Genomic DNA, 20,949 nt, shown 5'->3' on the forward strand with positions numbered 1-20,949 from the left:
GAATGTATGTCTGTGTAAGGGTGTCAGATCTTGGCATTACAGACAGTTGTGAGCTGCCATGTGAGTGCTAGGAATTGAACCCGGGTCGTCTGGAAGAGCCATCAGTGCTCTTAACCACTGAGCCATCTCTACAGCCCCCCCAGACTGTCTTTCTTTATCACTCCCCTCTTTATTGTTAGAGACAGAATCTCTCACTGAACCTGGACCTCATATTTTAGCTAACCAGTGAGTCCTCAGGACCTGCCTATCTTTGTCCCCCTGAGGTGCTGGGATTACAGGTGTGTACCACCACACCTGGATTTTTTGCATGGGTGCTGGGGATTCAAACTCAGGTCCTCATGTTCACACAAGCGCTTTCCCCACTAAGCCAACTTCCGGTGTCAACACTTTCAATGTTACACATTCTTTGTTACTGATGATATAGGTCTGAATTCTGGAAATAGCTAATTTTCAAATCTCTGGAAATTTTGGTCATCATTTTAAGATTAATTTTGCCATCTTAAAGTAAAGCATTTGAAATTGATGGTGGAGCATGCTTATAATCCCAGTATTCAGGAGAAAGAAGCAGGAGGATTAGTATATTCAAGGCTAGCCTCTCAAATTCCCCATTAGTACCTGCCTGGTAGAGATTTCTCCCACGGTCCAGAAAAGATGCTACCAGAGGTGGAGTATTACTCTGAGGGATCTCAAATGAATCTAAGCACACCAAGCTCTTTAGTCCATTCACTGTATTCTTCCAAGTCAATTCTCTCTACACAGCTTCTTTTCTGCTCTCATACTTAGCTCCTCACTTGCCTGATTCTCTGTACCTTCTTCTGCTCTTCTCTCATTGTTCTATCTTAGTTCTTTTCTCTCTCATTGCTCTAGCTTAATTCTCTCATGCTTTATTCCCCGCCCCAGTCTCTGAAGTTTCCAGTTGTATAATCATACAATCAGCAATTCTTTGGCCAAAGCAAGGTCACAAGGCTTGAATCCATACAGGGTCATAAAGGCAGATAAGAGTTTACACCAGGCAGTGACTGTCAGGCTTTCTTTATGACTCAAGGATGAACTCTTAAAGGGAAAAAGTCAAATGAGAGGGAGAGGGACCTACAACCAATTAGGGAAAATCCAAGAAGGGAAAAGGGGGATCCATATGTAATGCTGCATTCCTAAGTGTGGCTAGATAATAAGCTGATTAGTCAACCAAGGTGAAAGTAAAAGGAGTGAAGAATTTGTTAGTTCCAGCAAGGTTAGCTTATGGCAGCACTTTCCTATCTGCTGGCAGGGGAAGTATTCTGGGCTGCTAGGCAACCTGCATCACAGCATGATGTACCTTGTTTGTAAAAGCCCTTTTGTTCTGAGTTAATGATAAAGGAGGAGTATTTAGAACTTAAGGGTAACATTTGGGCTGTGGGAAAGAGGAGGAAATTCAGCTTAATTTGTACAAGAAACAAAACTTTGTATCTAACATCCACCTGGCCTTGTCTCAGTGTAAACGTTTACCTTATCTCAGGAACTAGCAGATAGTTTGAATACTTATATATCTTATATATATATATATATCTTATATAATCAGGCAAGTGCAGTCTGTCCTTGGATGTTTGAGACATATCCCAGATAAAGTACTTTTGTCCGGAGATGGCCCTGGCCAGATGTTTACAAATGAAGGTAATTACAGAAAGTCAGACTTCAGAGTCTAAAGCTAAGAGGGGAGGGGGGGACAAAAGCCTGAAAAAAGGGGTCTTGACTGTGTGACTGTTGTAAATGCAGTTAGGGGATGTTATCCAAATACCCCAATTGTATAGGGGAAACTGTGCCCAATGAATGATCAGCCACACTGTTAGAAGTTCTTGGGAAAATAATCAAATGGGAAAGCTACAATAGCACACAAGAGATTTGCTGCAGGAAACAGCTAATACATTCAAAAGCCAATATCACCAAGACTCCTTGAGTTTTGGCTTCCCTCTGGAAAAGTTCTTGACTCTTCCAGGTAATAGCTTTTGCCATTGTCAGCTGAATTGCTAGTTCATATTTCTGCAGCTCACAGCACTACCCTGGGCTTCATGAAACACTGTCAAGAAAAGAAGGAAAGAAGTAAGAAAAAAAAAGTGTGACTTGAACTAGATAGTTAAGCTCCCTTCTGGCCCTGATATCTTATATGTCTACCAACACTGTGAACAAGTGTCCATAGAGGAAAAAGCTAAAACAGGTCAAACTCTAGGTCTGAACTAAGTGAACTGGCTGCTGCCCATTTTATCACAGAGGGATGCCCTGGGCCCAGAGAGTGGCCAGGTAAGCTTTAGACTCTTCTCATGTAAGTTGACAGTCAATTCTCTTAACCTATTTACTCTTTTCTAGAATTTCAGTAACTGAATACTTTTCATGTTGAGCTTTCTCATTGGTGGTAAAAACTGGAAACTTTAGATTATTTCTATTTGAAAAAAATACTATAATTCAATAATGAATCCTTCTTTTATACTGCATGAACTGAAAGAAAGAAAGAAAGAAAGAAAGAAAGAAAGAAAGAAAGAAAGAAAGAAAGAAAGAAAGAAAGAAAGATGAGATGATAAAAGTAACTAGTAGAAATATTCTTTGGGTTACTTGAAATGAGTTGGAGAAATCTACAAAGAAATTCATTCTAGATTTAAATTTCTTTCATTTAAATCTCTCTTCAAATTAGTGAGTCAGATTTCACCAGGCTGTGCAAAGTCCTAGATATTTGAACTAAACTATCAACCACAAGAAAGGTGAAGATGTCCAAACCAGTAGATGTATTCAGTTAAAGAATGACTCTCATTCTTTAGACACAGAGCCTACACCATTAGTATGGCTACTCCTTACAATCTAGACTAATAAAATAACCCTGTGTTTATACAGCCACATACCTCCCCTCTGAACCCTCCACCCCAGAAATGTACACACACATCACTTTACTGAATAGTCACATTAACATTTCTGTTTATTTTAAAAATTAGAGACATACTAACAAATTATTCCTTTGCTCTTTTTTGAAATAATGTTTCCTATGTAGTCCAGGATGGCTTGAACTCATGACCTTCCTATCTCAGCCTGCTGAGTCTTGGAACTATAGTAATGTTCCACAAAGCATGGTTCCTGCATATTCTTTTCATTATTATTTTCTGACTTGGATGACAAAATACTTTTGGAACATTTTTTTAGCAACTTACCTTGTAAACTTAGATCTTACAAGGTATTTATATTTCCAGTCTTTTGCATTAATAACTTCATGAGTAACAAAAATTCATTTCCAACCTATCTTAAACTGGGCTTACCTTTAAGGCAAGGGCTGAAAATTCAGGGGGAAGAAAATCTCCGAAATTGGCTGCAGTATCAGCTCTTTTTAAATTTCAGCTTAAAGCACAGCATGGAGTACAAGTGAGAATAAGAATACACCCTGAGGAGCTGTGGTGCTGGTCGTGGGCCAGGGCTACCATAATGAGACACCACAAGCTGGGTTGCTCAGACAACAGAAAGGTATTGTCTCAGCTGTCAGTCCAAGGCCAAGGTCTAGCAGGCTTAAGGTTCTAACAGAGTGGCTCTCCCATTAGAGAACATCCTTCATCTTGTACTGTCTGTCATATGGGGAACAGAAAAAAGGAAAAGCTGCCTGGTGTCTCTTCCTGCAGCAGCACCAATCCCACAGTGAGGGTCCTAGCCTTGGACCTCACCCTCTACCTACTTCCCAAGGACTCTGTTGCGGTGATGTTCAGGGCTTCGGACATAACAAAGGTTTAGTCAATGTTGCATCTTCACAGTTAGTTTAAAGGCAAAACAAAGTCTTAAATGTTTTGATGATGGCTGTTCTTGGTTGTTAACTTGACTATGTCTGGAATTAACTAAAACCCAGGTGGCTGGGTACACCTGTGGGGGATTTTTTTCTTAATTAAATCATTTGAAGTGGGAAGAACTACTACCTCCATTGCAAATCTTTTGAGATAGGAAGATCCAGCTATAATCTGGGCCACACCTTCTGCTGGCAGCCTATACAAAGGACACGGAAAAAGAAAGGTTGCTCTCTTTGCCACCTTTCTCTCACTCTTGCTGACAAGTCCATTCCTTCACTGGCATTAGAGTCTATTTCTTCAGGATTCTGGCATATACTGAAGACCAGTTGAGACATCCAGCCTCATAGACTGAACAACTACTGGGTTTATGAAACTTCTGTTGGTAGACAGCCATTGTTAGCCTAGATGGACCATGGCCTATAAGCCATTCTAATAAATCCCACTCTCTTTCTTTTCATATATATACGTTCTTCTAGAGAGCCCTGGCTAATACGGTTTCTAATAACCATCCTGTTGGTAAAAGTGCTAGATGTTCTGAGGATGTGTGGAATATAGCAAATGATTGATTTCTGTTAATATAACTCAGAGCCTGTAATTTTAGCATGAAAAAAAAAAGAAGTCAGAATAAAAATATTTAATAAGATGGGCATGGTGGTATATGCCTGTAATCCAAACACTTGGGAGATGGAGCTGTGTTGTAGAATATTAGTTAAAGATCTGTTACATTTGTTTATGCTGTATGATATTTGTTTAATGATGCAAAGATGTGTTGCATTCTTTTAAGTTGCATTTGTTTAAGTCTGTGAAGCTGTGTTGCTTTGCCTGTCTAAAACACCTGATTAGTCTAATAAGGAGCTGAACTATCAATAGCAAAGCAGGAGAAAGGATAGGTGGGGCTGGCAGGCAGAGAGAATAAATAGAAGGAGAAATCTGGGAAGAAAGATGGGTGTACAAGAAAAGAAGGAGATAGGACACCAGGGGCCAGCAACCCAACTACACAACAAGCCTCAGAGTAAGAAGGAAAGAAAAGATATACAGAAATAGAAAAAGGTAAAAGCCCAGAGGCAAAAGATAGATGGGATAATTTAAGTTAAAAAAAACTGGCTAGAAATAAGCCAAGATAAGCCCAGGTGTTTATAAGAAAGAAGAAGCCTCCATGTGTTTATTTGGGAGCTGGGTAGCAGCTCCCCACTCCCCAAAGAGTAAAGAGTCAAAAAAAAAAAAAAAGCCAACCAACTACAAAGAGGGGTGGATCAAGAATTCAAGATCATCCTTAGCTACACAGCAAGTTCAAGTCCAGCCTGAGCTAATAAAATCCTGTCTCAAAAAAAATAAAAAAATAAAAAACCCTGTAGTCTTGAATTTGCATTGGAAAGTTAAGAAAAGAAATAATTAAAAAAAAAAATTAAGCATAGCCTAGCTCTGAAACATCTAAAAACAGTGATTAAGTTGGCAGTGGTCCACACCCCTTCTACTACAAGTGTAGTCTTTAAAACATGTTTCCACTAAGACGAACCAGAGGAGAGGGCTTGTCTCAGGTCTCAGGCAAAACATTTACAACATGGATATAGAACATCTTGTGTTGCCAGAAGCCTGTAAAAGACAAATGGATAAAAAAAAAAAAAAAAAAACAGAAAACCAAAGAGCCAACTTAAGAGGTTCCAATGGGCCAAAGGTAGGAAACTTGAGTATTAGTAAGAAAAACTGCAATGATTTAAACTCATCCAGCATCTCTAAACCAGGAACTTAGAGTTTTCCTTTTTTTCCCTAAAGCTTAGACATCATCTTTGAAGGATGCTGAGAAACAAACTCAACATTTGAAAATGGGCAAGTAAGAAAGAGAATGCAGAGCTAGCTTGCCTTTCTGCGATGAGCTATACTGAAAAGCAAATTTATTGATAAAAGGATCTTGCTTTTCAACTTTTTACTTGTGAGTATACTTTTATTAATTTGCTGTGTGTATGTGTATGGAGGATGGGGGACACATTCACCACAACATATATATAAGAGAACAACTTAAGAGAGTCAGTTCTCTCCTTCTACAATGGGGTCCTTGTGGATGGTTATGGTGATATTTTATTTGTACTGAAATGTGATTTTATTTGTATGTTAATAAAGTTGCCTGGGGGTCAGAGCTAATAGCAAGCCATAGCAGAAGCTGGGCAGTGATAGCACATGCCCTTAATCCCGATCACATGACAGGCAGATCTCTGTGTATTCAAGGATACCACCAGCATGGAGACACACTCCTTTAATCTCAATACCAACCACAGAAGACCTGGAGGTCTGTATAGATGGGCAGTGAAGAGGAGGTCATGTGGTTGGGTTTACAACCAATGAGAAGGCAGAATAGAAAGTCAATAAAAAGGACAAACACACAGGAAGTAGGTCTCTTGTGGAGAGGTAGGACAACAGCGGCAGTGAAGGGTAAGGTAGTCTCACCTCTTAGCTATTGCTCTGACCTCTTGGCTTTTAACTCTGTATTTGGCTCTGTGTTTCTTATTTAACAAGACGGTTACATCTACATATGGTTGTTTGGGCCATGCCCTGAATTCCCGCCCCTAGTGAGGCAGCAGGTAGCTGCTAGGTACCTGCCCCTTGGGCGTGGCTGCCAGGGACCCCTAAGACCTGGGATGCACTCTCCTCTCTTCTCTACCTTGTGGATTTTGGATGCTGGTGCGGATTAAGGCAGAGCTCTCGAAAGAACCATGTTCGACTGTGCCCCACCCTCCAGGATTCAGCAACCAACTCCTTTATTCTGGTTGTGAGTTAACACCCAAATAAATTCCTTTGATCATTAAGCTGATTCCATGGATTGATAGTGATTAAATTACATTATCTGGTGCCCAACGTACTTTTATTAATTTGCTGTGTGTGTGTATGGGGGTGGGGGACACATTTGCCACAATACACATGTAAGAGAACAGCTTAAGGGAGTCAGTTCTCTTCTACCATGTGGGGCCTGGGGATCAACCTCAAGTCATCAGGCTTGGTGGCAAGCTTCTTTACCCACTGAGCCATCTCACTGGCCCTAAATCTTTCTTTTTATAAATGCAAATCAGCTAAAAAGTAAAAAGGAAATGATGTGATTCCAATATCACCATTTTGCAACCTCTAGTGACAGAAATGCTTTATTAAGACCCATTCTGGTCCTTATGAGCACCACTAAACATGAGCACTTTAGATGTGCCAAGTTTGAATGTAAAATGAGCATTGACAGCCGGGCGTTGGTGGCGCACGCCTTTAATCCCAGCACTCGGGAGGCAGAGCCAGGCGGATCTCTGTGAGTTCGAGGCCAGCCTGGGCTACTAAGTGAGCTCCAGGAAAGGCGCCTTTAAGCTACACAGAGAAACCCTGTCTCGAAAAACCCAAAAAAAAAAAAAAAAAAAAAAAAATGAGCATTGACTGTCAATGACTTTGTATATAAAGATGTAAATTATCTCAATAATATTTATATTGACTACATTTTAGACTATGTATCTATATGGCTAAATATATTGTTAATTTTACCTTTTTGTTTTTACATTTTGAAGTATATTATAATATAAAGGAAACTTTAAATGGAAGTCACTGTTTGGATATACCCATATTCCACACCAACAAAATGTAATCTACCCTGATTCCTCAGAAATGCTAGCTCTACCCATAAATGAAACATAAATCTCTTCTTTCACAACTCTGAGCTGTCAGCTATGGAAGAGCTTAGCTGTGCTTCTTATCCTAAAGAAGGTACATTTGGAACAGCCACTCACAACAAAGATGGGGTCTTTCTATATCTTTTTTATAAGCTGTACCCCCTGCTTCGAGCTGAGCCTCCTATCGTTTTTGGTTTGAAGTCTTCCAGATTAGAAGCTGATTTTTTTTATGCACAATAAACTCTTACATTTCTAACTTAATATGATTTTACTTTTAATAATGTCTACTAGAATTTTTTTAATTATACAGTGGATTATATTTGTATTGGACAATCCTAATCTAGATAACAAACACAATAGCTACTACCAATATACTCCAAACAGGAATCGAATAGCCTCCCAGTGGGGTACACAGCACCATCTAGGAAGCATTCCTACCAAATAATTGGTGCCTGGATCCAATAATCCCTTTATAGCTAGCTACTAAATCACAGTAAATATAGGCATCAGAGGAACAAGATAATGATGCCAAAGGCACACTATCAGCAAAATCTGGAAAACAGGAAACTCCCCGCATACAATAGATAAATGACAAAAAAAGAAAGTTAGCAATAAAAAGATTTCAGGACATACCTACCAGGTGCAAGGTGTAGGTCAAGGCAAGTGGTTCGGGTTTCTGGTCTGGCCTCCTATTTGATTGTCCAGGGAGACCGATCCCCTATATAAGATTTAGAAAGTGAAATCTCCCACCTTAGCTGCCAGGCCTTCCTAATTCTGTGAAACCCAACTCTCCTAACTTGGCCCAGAAGCAGATTTATCTAAACATTACCTGTCCTTCTTGTTGTCTGGACTTGTAATGTCCCCTAAAGTTATGCACTGGGCTTTGGCACTGTCCTATGGTGTTGACTGGGAAGTGGTACAGTCTGCAGAAAGCAGAGCCTAAAGGAAGGAAATGAGGCTGCTGGGAGCAAGCCCTTGAAGAAGATATTGGGACCTAGCTTCTTCCTCTTCATGTGTTCCCCCCTTCCTCACCTCCCCCCTCCAGCCACCCTGAAGTGGGAGCTTTGCTCTACTGTGAGCTCTCTCCACCATGATGTTCCGCTTTACCACAGATGCAAAGCCACAGATAGAAGTGAGCATGGCCTGCCAGCTTGGAAACCAAGAGCCAAAGTAAATCTCTCATGGGAGTTGATGGTGTCAGGCGAACCAGGAGCCAAAGTAAATCTCACATGAGAGTTGATGGTGTCAGGTGAACCAGGAGCCAAAGTAAATCTCTCATGGGAGTTGATGGTGTCAGGTGAACCAGGAGCCAAAGTAAATCTCTCATGGGAGTTGATGGTGTCAGGCATATCCTTATACTGATGGAAAGCTGATGAGCACAGATGCCTTATGGTAGTGTATTAGTCATATCCATATCTCTTATTGACCAAATTACCTAACACAGACTTAAATGGGGGGATATTGATTTGGGTTCACAATTTTAGAGAGTTCCAGTGGGAGGGACTTGGCACAGACTGCACCATGGTGGTAGAACTCCACCCACAGCAGCAGGAGCATGAGGCAGAGGCAGTTCACATCACAGAAGACTTGGAAGCAGAGAGGGTGAAACCAGAACCAGAGGGTGAACTATCATCACCTTCCAAAACCAACCTATATTGACCTACTTCTGCCTGCTAGGCCTCACCTCCCAAAAGTTCTGCAGCTTCCCCCATATCATGCCACAGCATGAAAATAAGCATGTAAACAATAAACCCATGGAGGATGCTTCAAATTCAGAAGACAACAGGTAGGCTGGACAAGCATCAAGTTCTGCTTCACACAGGTATTTCATGTTATCCATGAGGGTTTGGTGCCGGGACCATCTCTAGATTACTGCTAATAACCTAAGTCAGGGCAAAGGCTATGAAAATAGTTGTTATTACTATATTGTTCAGAAATAATAATGAGAAAAAAGCTACCTACCATTTCAGTGCAGCAATCAGTTTTTTTTTTAATATTTTCAGCCTACTTTCTTGAATCTTCATTTATGGAACTCGTGGATATGAAAAGGCCAACTATGGCACATGGGGAAAGCGCTGTGAGTCAGTTTAGGCCTGACTCACAGTGAGTATCACACCACATGTTCTCTGGGAGATCCTGACATAATTGCAAAGCAGAAGGAGACTGTCCTGGTTTGCTCTCTGTCGCTGTGATAAGCATCATGACCAAAAGCATCTTGGGGAGGAAAGAGTATATTACACCTTACAGGTTACAATTTCTCATCAAGGGAAGCAGGGCAAGAGCTCAAGGCAGGACCTGGAGGCAGAAATTGAAGCAGAGGCCATGGAGGAATGCTGCTTACTGACTTGCTTCCTGAGTCATGCTTAAATAGCTTTTATATACAATCCAAGCCCACACGCCCAAGGATGGAATTGCCCATGGTGAGCTGGGCTCTCTTACATGAATTAAAAATTAAGAAAATGCATCACAGACATGGTCACCAGCCAGTCATATCTGGGCAGTTCTTCAGTTGAGTTTCTCTCTTCTCAGGTGACTATATGGTTGTATCAACAGCTAAAGCTGATCATGGTGGAGACTGGCTGGGTTCTACCTGAAAGGTAGCTCACCATCAATGTAACTTTTATATTGATAATCTATGAAGTCTGAGAGTTGTTAAGGGAACCTGAGTTAAAGTATTGATACAATTCCCGCATATACTCCTAGCTATATTTCATCCCAAGAAGCCAAAAAAAGGAAGAAAAAAATGAGACTTTCTGGGCATCTGAGACAAAAGTGAGTGAAAGTTATCTGTATATTACTCAGGATCATTCCAGCACAGAGTAACATTTTGCCAGAAAATAATGTTTAAAGCCAATCTAGTTTTTCTGTTGCAGAATTTTTACAGCTGATGTGTTTGTTGCTTTCTGTTGATTTGACAAAACACCATGACCAAATTTACTGATGGAAGGAAGAGTTTTTTCGGGCTTACGGTTCTCAAGGGAGAGAGTCTGTAATGGTGGGGAATGATTGGCCTCAGGCACTGGAGCAGGAAGCTGGTTGATCATAGTTCCTCACACAGAAAATGGAAAGGGATTTGGAAGGGAGGCAAGGCTATAAACTCTCAAAGCCCACTCACATTGATGTCATTCTACCAGCAAGGCTCTACCTCCTAATCTCCCCAAACAGCGCTACCAACCGAGGACCAAGTGTTCAAATACATGAGTCTGTGAGGGACATTTCTCATTCAAACTGCCACAACTGGTAAAAAAATAAATAAATAAAGTTATCAAAACAACAGAAATATCAAGCTAGCCAAATTCCCAGGATTCATGGGGTAACTGATCTGTGGGCCCTATGACTCCCTAAAGAGTTAACAGCTGATTGTTACTGGGGGGTGGGGGGGACAGAACCCATCTTTCTTTGGGATACGGTCCCTGGTAGGATACCTATACTCTAGTGGATGGCCCTACACCCATGCACAGAAGGAAATACTAGCTGAACTTAGTGGGTTATAACAAGTGGGGCGCTGGAGAGATGGCTCAGCAGTTAAGAGCACTTGTTGCTCTTATAGAGGACCCAGGTTCAGATTCCAGCACTCACCTGGCAGCTCACAACCTTATGTAAATTACAGAGGATCTGACACCTCTTCTGGCCTCCACAGCCACTGCACACAAGTGGTGCATAGACATACATGTAGGCAAAGTACCCACACATACAAAATACAAATAAATCTTTTATAAAAGAGAGATACATAAAGTTAGAAGGTGTGTTGGGGGGATATGGGCAGAGTAGCAGAGGGGAAATGAGGGGTAGATATGATCATATTTCATTGTATAAATGCCATGTATACATACATATATACATATATATACACGTGTGTGTGTGTGTGTGTGTGTGTGTGTGTGTGTGTGTGTGTGTAACTCTCAAAAACAAAGAAAAATTAACACACAGAAATAAAATCCATTGGTAATTTAGGCAGTTGTCAGTATAAACAAGCAATTATTTGCAAGATTGTGGCATGTTCAATATTTAGATACTACTCAAAACAGGTATTTTATTTAAATGCTGATTGTAGATTTGCTGTTAGAGTTAATGGTGCTGTTGTATAGACTTAGCAGATATGAGCAAATGTACATGATTTCACTGTTAGAAAACGTATCTCAAGTGGACTATAACATGCAAAGCAACCATTTCTTACTAATGCAAGGCGTACACAAACAAAAATGTTGCTGAGAAGAGGTTACTGAACACCTAAAAGAGCAGTCATTACACAGAAAGAAAATGATGTCTAAAGGGGGAATGTTAGAAGGCTATTGAAGGTGATTATAGCATAGGTTTCATTACATTTTGTGTGTGTGTGTGTGTGTGTGTGTGTGCGCGCGCACATGCCACAGTGCACATGTGGAGGACAGTTTGAAGGAGTCAGTTCTCTTCTTCAACTATGTAGGTCCTGGAGATTAAACTCATGTCACCGGGATTGGCTGTAAGCACCCTTATCCCTGAGCCATCTCCCTGGCCCACTGAGCAAGCTTTAATGTCTACATTCACTGATTTCCATTAACACTGACAGTATGTTGACTGTAACCCACTACTATTTTACTGAGCAACCAAATATTGAGTAGGATATTGAAATCACTTAATTAATGTGGTGCTTTTAAAACAATTACAGGTCTGTTATAATTTTTTTTAATGAATCTGCAGAGTCCATGGGGCCCCATGAGGTCCTTGGATGAGCAGTTTGGACTCTGTAGGGCTTGGGAGCAGATCATGACAGCAAGCACATTTCTGGAGGATTAAGTTTTTAATCAAGTGTGGGGTGGAAGACATGGGAAGAAGCTGGGAGTGTTAATCAGAGCAGTTAAGAGTTTTCCAAGGACTTAGAGGGTGGAAGCCCAGCGAAATCACAATAGAACTAGAGAAAGAAGAAATTCACGTACTGGATAGGAGACAGGGAATGATAACTGGAAAGAAGGAGGAAATCTATGACAGCTTTAAGTTTGGCTGCCAGGGAGAAGAGCAGAAACCTGGGGGTCAGGAGATGCTGCTGGGAGAGAGGCGGGTGCTGATGAGACGCTGAGCTCACAAAGGCTGAGCCGGCAGGCAGCACACTGTTGGTAGTGGAGAAGCTAAGTAGCCACTGTGTAGAGACAGAAACATAGTCAGCTGCCAGTAAAACAGAAACCAAGAGGTGCACAGATAATGGAGAGACGCTCCCAGTGGCAATTCTGCATCCTGGGGCAGTTCTGTATCAAGCACAACACGTGGGGTCAGATGGATCTGCTTCCAAATCCCAGCTCTGCCTCTCAGAAATAATATGGTCTTGCACAACTTCCTTAAAAATGTACAGACCTCTGTGTTATCCACCACAAAATGAGATGAACTATGGGTCAGTGTCCATTAAACAGAAGTAATTATTTGGCATTGATTCTTTGAAACTGTTACCCAAATCAATCTTAGATTTAGCCTTTCCTGGAATCACAGATGAAATCCTTTCATCCTTGGCTATCTTAAAACAAAGATACTAGTTACATCTATAGTTCTTAAATGTAATCACTGCATCAAAATCACCTGTAAATTGATTTTTCTTTTTCAAGACAGGATCTCAAGTAGACCAGGTTGGCCTTGAACTTGATATGTAGATGAAGGTGACCTTGAACTTCCAATCCTACTGCCTTCGCCTGCTAACTCGTGAGGTTATAGGCATGTACCACCACACCTGGTTGGTACAGTGCCGAGAATCCAACCCAGGGCCTCATGCATGCTAAGCAAGTACTCTACCAATTGCGCATCATCCACGGCATTACTTGTGAAATATTTGTAAGGCATAGCTTTCTAAGCCCTAATTTGGGAATTTCTGAGTCTATTCTTCTGGGCAAGCATACTTGCCTCACTTTTTTTCTAATTGAAAAACAGTACTTCACACCAAAAACTGCAAGGGGTAGACGAGAAAACCATCATAGCAAACCTTCACAGCACAGTTTGACGTCAAAAGCTAACTCTTTTAAATCAGCCTTTTCAAATCAGTGTGTGGTCCTGATTTGAAGTGATGGGATAGGCATTGGGGTCGTGGAAACGGGATAGGGTGGTAAATGATGGTGGCAGAGTCTGGGTCAGGGGGTGACAAATGAGAAAGACCAAGTCCTGGAAGACTGGGGCTTCTGGAAAAGCAGGAAGCCGCAAATTGGACATTCTCCAAGAGACCAAACCTTTTTTCTTGCATCCATTGGGGATTTATACAGGGGTTAAAGTCTCCTATTCTCCACAGGAAATATAAACAAACCTGAAACCACAAACTGCAAAAATGTACTGTGGCTTGCAAAATGGACCAACTGTACCAAATCACATCTTGCATAAAAATGGAAAATGCAAATGGTCTCCGATAAGACCTTGGGGAAATGACTTCTCAGTGACTGGCTCAACTCCGGCTGCAGAGACAAGATAGCTGACTATTCCAGCAGTTTATTTGGTTTGCATTCCCTGCTCAGACCTCACTTAACAAAATTTCTATCCCACAAGTACCCTACCACAGATATCCACCAACTTCCCCATTTCAGTCATTACTTGGACAGTCCCACGTCTGTGCACATATGGGCAGCATTAACTGGACTCGGTGGATTATTAAGAAAAAAAAAGGATATGAAGTTTGGAGGGGGGGTGAGGGAGGTGGGTCTGGAAAAGAGTTGGAGGGGACAGTGGAGGGTAAATGTGATCAAAATACACTGTGCACATCTATAAAATAGAATAAATAAAATAAATAAAAATAGTTTTAGAGTTAAGTCAGAACTCAGGTTATCTTGGGCCTAAGTATTTGGAGGGGAGACTTCAAGGCCACCACGGCCTTGTTTGTCAACCCTTGGTCTAGAGAGAGTCATGTGGGGCATAGTCCAACTTCGGAGGGAGAGAGGCAGCTAGAAGGCCCGTGATCTAGAACTCACTGTGTCCTAATACAGTGGGAGAGACAAACACTTCTCTGAGATCCCTTTTTAAAATGTACTAGTCATTGGATTCGTCGCCTCCCAAGGGGGTCAGGTCCCAATACCATCATCTTGGGGGATTAGAATTTGAGTATATGAATTTAGTGTGGGAACCCAAATGCTCAAACTATAACAATAGTACTAAGGTTATTAAAGAAAGGAGGGAAGGGAGGGAACAAAAGCAGAGGGAGGGGGAAGGGAGGAATGGAGGGAGGGAGGGACGGAGAGAGGGAGGGACAGAGGGAGGCTATGATCTTGAAGTTCCCTACTAGTCTAGTCTCACAGCTGCAGCTGTCCAGCCGGGGAGCCTCCGTCATTGCTGTGACGACTCTACCCAGTCTCCACTCCCCTGCTTCGGCAATGTTTCTCCTTTTCCTCCTCTCAGCACAAGTCAGTGGCTCTATTCCCCTGCCTCCAATACCCTCACCCATGACTGTTCTCACCCATTCTCTTGCCCGGGTCTTCATCTCCTCTTGACATTCTCTGCCCCCAGGCAACACTGCTCACTTCTCAGTCCTAGGCTCAGATCTCTTCGTCCAGTCCTGAGACAGCACAATCCTTACCTTACTCAACACTGGTACTTCACTAGCAATTAACCTTATTGTCATTTAGTGAAAGAATCGTAGAGGATATGCTTATCAAAGTACCATCAATGCTTGGCCGCAAATAGCAGCATTTGGCATCCAGTGTGTCCCATTACCAGCCAAAAAGCAATATGAGAAGAAAATAATTTGCTGTAGGGTGTCTCTGCTGTCCTCATTAGAGGTGACAGATAACTCCCAACAATAACACAAAAATAAACAGGGACACCTGGTTAAAAAAAATGTACACAGCAACCCAGATGACAGCTTATGACAAGACCTCATATTTGTACTGCAGACATTATGTATTGCTTCTCAGACTTTGAGCTGTGATTAAGTGTGAAGATACTACATGCATATACATTTATATAAAACCCTTTATTTGAAAAAAAAAACATAAATTGTCATATGTTCAATATTTTGCCCCTACTAGACACTGAATTCAAACACTAGAACAATCAGTTCAAAGCCAACAACCTGGTGAGTCTGTCACCTGCCGGTGGCTGGCATCAAGTTTGAGCAGTTGACATCCTGAGGAGCAAGAGCTGTGGTGTGGCTAGTGCTGTGGGATATGACGGATCAGCTGCTTCGGCTCTCTGTCCTCTCTGGCTACCTTCCCTCACTCCTTCACAGGCCAGCTTTGAACATGCGATAGCCTCTCATCGTGTTTCTGCTGGGATATCATCAGTGTTTTCTTTCTGGAATTTTCCCAGAGAATCAGCAGTTTCTCCCCAGGCCTGCTACCACCCCCAGTGTGTGTAGAGCAGGGCTGCAGATGTGATGATCTCCCGCCCCCCTTCTCTCATCCCGGAAGTTAGACTGGCTGAGAAACCTCGGGGAGCCCCAGAGCCACTCTCCCCTAAGATTTTGCAGGAACCAACTGCTAGAAAGTAGGGAGAAAGTAGGAAAATGGCAAGCCAGAAAAAAAAAATCAAGTAAGTTGTTTTGTTTCAAGCCTGCCCAAGGGACTCTGAGCAAACCATTATTCTGAAGCCCAGAAACAAGGCCCTCCCCAGGGTATCTTACTTTCATAAATACTTAGAGACTAAATAAAAACACTCAATTCCCAAGCTTCCAAGAGTCCCTAAGGAAGCTGGAGTTTCTTCAGGCAGCATAAAGGTCTGTGAGCAAAGCAAAGAGTCAAATGTCAGGGGGAAGAAGGTGAACTCTAAGAACCGCCTGACTGCAGAGCAGGAATGTTAGTACTTACCACATCTTGATCTCCCCACCTCCAAGTTCTCCAACAGCTCCAGAGTGGACAATTTCCATTTACTCATTCTCTTATTCATTCCTGCAGCAGTTAATATGCCACAGGAGTGTGAGCATTTGCTGTGATATAGAACTGCATTCGTGGGGAAATAAACAAGCTTGTGATCTTGAAACATCTGGTAAGATCCAAGGTGCTGATACCCCATCCCGCCCATCCTTGCTACCATGCCCAGGACTCGACCCTATACAGGCAGCTATCTGCCAGCCATGCCAGTCAGAAGAACAGAGACCTCTGGCTGTACCAAAGGCCATGTTAGCTGCCAGAAGTTCAACCCCCAGGTCTGATGGAGACTCTCTGCTGGACCAGAGGTCACACTGGCCACCAGAAATACAGACCACAAAGACCAGAAGATTAAAAAAGAAACAGAAACCAAAGAACAAAACACATCCAACTAAAATGAACTCAGAAATCAGCACCTAGACCTATATTCCTCCCAAGCCCAGATGCGTAGATGCCAGTGTAAGAACACAATCAACAATAGCCAAGGAAATATGTCACCACCAGAGCCCAGCTATTCTACTACAGCAAGCCCTGAATATTCCAACACAGCTGAAGCACAAGAAAATGACCCTAAAACCAACTCTATAAAGATGATAGAGGTCCTTAAAGAGGGAATTAATAAATAAATTCCTTAAAGAAATCCAGGAAAACACAAACAAACAATGGGAGGAAATTAATAAATACCTTAAGGAAAGCCAAGAAAACCCCAAAACAAACAAACAAACAAACAGGCAAAGGAAATGAACAAAGCTGTTCAAGACCTGAAAATGGATAGAAGCAATAAAGAAAACATAAACTGGGAATCCTGGAGATGGACAATCTAGGTAAGAGAACAGGAACTACAAACACCAGCAGAATACGAGAGACAGAAGAGAGAATGTCAGGCATAGAAGACACAATAGAAGAAATAGATACATGGGTCACAGGAAATGTTAAATCTAGAAAATTCCTGACACAAAGCATCCAGGAAATCTGGGATACTATGAAAAGACCAAACCTAAGAATGATAAGAATAGAAGGAGAAGAATCCCAGCTCACAGACTCAGAAAATATTTTTAACAAAATCATAGCAAAAAAATTTCCTAACCTTAAGAAGGACATGCCTATAAAGGTACAAGAAGCTTACAGAACACCAAATAGATTGGGTCAGAAAAGAAAGCCCCCCCCCCCCACATAATAATCAAAATACTAACCATTCAGAACAAAGAAAGAATATTAAAAGCTGCAAGTGAAAAGGGGCAAGTAACATATAAAGTCAAAAATATTAGAATTACACCTGACTTCTCAATGGAGGCTCTAAAAGCCAGAAGGGCATGGACAGATGTGCTGCAGACTCTATAACATCTAAACACAGATGCCAGCCCAGACTACTATTCCCAGCAAAACTTTCAATCACCAGAGATGGAGAAAACAAGAGATTTCATAACAAAGCCAAATTTAAACACAAATAAATCCCTTTTAAAAATCCAGGAAAACATAAATAATGGGAGGAAATAAATAAATTCCTTAAGGAAATCCAAGAAAACACAAATAAACAATGGGAGGAAATGAATAAATCCCCTAGGAAAGCCAAAAAAGCCAAGGGGGAAAAAAACAAACAGGCTAAGGAAATGAACAGAACTGTTCAAGACTGTTCTATCCACAAATCCAGCACTACAGAAAACTTGAACCCAAGGAGGTTAACTACACCCATGAAAACACAGTAAATAAATAACAAAACTAAAAGAAGGGAAGCATGTGCACATGTATTACCACCACCATCAGAATAACAGGAATTAACAATAATTGGTCATTAATATCTCTGAATATCAGTGGACTCAATTCTCTGATTAAAAGACATGGACTAACAGAATGGATGCAAAAAAAAAAAAAAAAAAAAAGACCTTCTTCTGCATACAAGACACACACCTCAACATCAAAGATAGATATTACCTCAGAGTAAAGGGTTAGAAAAAGCTTCTCCAAGCAAATGGATCCAAAAAACAGCCTGATGTAGCTATTATAATATCTAACAAAATAGATTTCCAACCAAAATTAATCAAAAGAGATAGAGAAGGACACTTCATACTCATCAAAGGAAAAATCCACCAAGATACAAAGATGACATCTTAATTCTTAACATCTATGCCCCAAACACAAGGGCACCCATATTTAGAAAATGAACATTACTAAAGATTAAATCCCATATCAAACCTCACACATTAGTAGTGAGAGACTTCAATACCCCATTCTCACCAATGGACAGGTCATCCAGACAAAAACTAAACAGAGAAATAATGAAGCTAACAGATGTTATGAACCAAATGGACCTAAGAAATATCTACAGAACATTTTACCCAAACACAAACGAATATATCTTCTTTTCAGCACCTCACAGAACTTTCTCCAAAACTGACCAAATACTTGGTCACAAAGCAAGTTTTAACAGATACAAGAAAATTAAAATACTCCCCTGTATTCCTATTGGAACACCATGGATAAAAGCTGGATTTCAACAACAACAGAAACAACAGGAAGCCTACAAACTCATGGAAATTGAACAACTCTCTACTTAATGACTACTGAGTCAAGGTTGAAATAAGGAAAGAAATTAAAGACTTTCTAATATTCAATGAAAATGAATGCACAGGCATACCCAAACTTATGGGACACTATGAAAGCAGTGCCAAGAGGAAAGTTCATAGCTCTAAGCACCTACATAAAGAAATTGAGGAGATCTCATACTAGCAACTTAACAGCACAGATGAAAGCCCTAGAACAAAAAGAAGCAAACTCACCCAAGAAGAGTAAATGGAAGGAAATAATCAAACTGAAGGCTGAAATCAATAAAATAGAAACAAAGAGAACAATACAAAGAATCAATGAAACAACGAGTTGGTTCTTTGAGGAAAATCAACAAGATAGACAAACCCTTATCCAAACTAACCAAAAGGCAGAGAGAGAATATCCAAATTAACAAAATCAGAAATGAAAAGGGAGGCATAACAACAGATACTAAGGAAATCCAAAGATCATTAGGTCATACTTCAAAAATTTGTACTTCACAAAATTGGAAAATCTAAAAGAAATGAAAATCTTTCTTAATAGATTTCACTTACCAAAGTTAAATCAAGATCAGACAAACAATTTAAATAGACCTATAACACCTAAGGAAATAGAAGCAGTCATTAAAAGTCTCCCAACCAAAAAAAGCCCAAGACCAGATGGTTTAGTGCAGAATTCTACCAGACTTTTAAAGAAAGGGTCATACCCAAACATACTTAAACAAGTACTATTCAATATAGTACTTGAAGTTCTAGCTAGAGCAATAAGACAGCTAAAGGAGATCAAGGGGATACAAATGGAAAAGAAGTCAAAGTATCACTATTTGCAGATGATATGATAGTATATATAAGCAACCCCAAAAATTCTACCACAGAACTCCTAAAGCTGATAAACACCTTCATTAAAGTTGCTGGATATAAGATTAACTCAAAAAACCAGCAGCTCTCCTATATACAAGTGACAAACAGGCTGAGAAAGAAATCAGGGAAACAACACCCTTCACAAAAGCCACAAATAATATAAAATACCTCAGGGTAACACCAACCAAGCAAGTGAAAGATCTGTATGATAAAAACTTCAAGTCTTTGAAGAAGGAAATATTGAAGAAAATATCAGAAGATGGAAAGATCACCCGTGCTCATAGATCAGTAGGATTAACACAGTAAAAAAATATAGCCGGGTGGTGGTGGTGCACGCCTTTAGTCCCAGCACTCGGGAGGCAGAGGCAGGTGGATCTCTGTGAGTTTGAGGCCAGCCTGGTCTACCAAGTGAGTTCCAGGAAAGGCACAAAACTGCACAGAGAAACCCTGTCTTGAAAAACCAAATATATATATATGAATTAACAGTTATTCATTCACCCCATATGGAAACCAATTGTGGACCGAAAGAAACAAGTCTACCTATGAGCAGCTTGATGAGCCAATGGGTTTATTAGAATTGCTCACAGGAGCATGGGTGTAGGGATTATTTGTAGGAACATGGATGACTCAAGCCGGGCAGTGGTGGTACATGCCTTTAATACCAGCACTCGGGAGGCAGAGCCAGGCAGATCTCTAGGAGTTTGAGCCTGGTCTACAGAGCAAGATCCAGGACAGGCACCAAAACTACACAGAGAAACCCTGTCTCGAAAAACAAACAAAGAAAAAAAGCAGCTGCATCACCAGAAAGTTCACCCAGCACGGTGACAGTTCAAGGCACTGGAGCTCCCTGAGCAATGTGCAGACATCTCCACTGAAGACTATCTGCTCACCTCTGTGTTTGTGGGGCAGTGTCCAGTCTCCTTGTGGTGTCTGTAATCTGCCACCCAGCTGCTGCTCCCTGAGCAATGTGCAGACCTCTCCACTGAAGACTCTCTGCTCACCTCTGTGTTTGTGGGGCAGTGTCCAGTCTCCTTGTGGTGTCTGTGATCTGCCACCCAGCTGCTGCCCCTTTCCACTCTTCTCTCAGAACCCTTGTTCCTGCTCTCTGCCCTAGCTCAGCCGAGCTTCAAATGACTTAGAATCCCCCGGAGTTCACTCCCAGGCCTTAAAAGATGCTACCTGGGATCTTCAGAATTTCTAAAATTTCTGACTCATGAAAGTTTGGTCAACTCCCTGGGTCTTATGAGCCTCCCCACTCCCTCTAAGAGAGAATATTTCAACTCAAATGCCATGGCTACATTACAGGTGCTGAGAGAAA

Source organism: Peromyscus leucopus, chromosome 7 (genome assembly GCF_004664715.2).
Source record: "Peromyscus leucopus breed LL Stock chromosome 7, UCI_PerLeu_2.1, whole genome shotgun sequence".
In the NCBI taxonomy this organism is placed as follows: Eukaryota; Metazoa; Chordata; class Mammalia; order Rodentia; family Cricetidae; genus Peromyscus; species Peromyscus leucopus.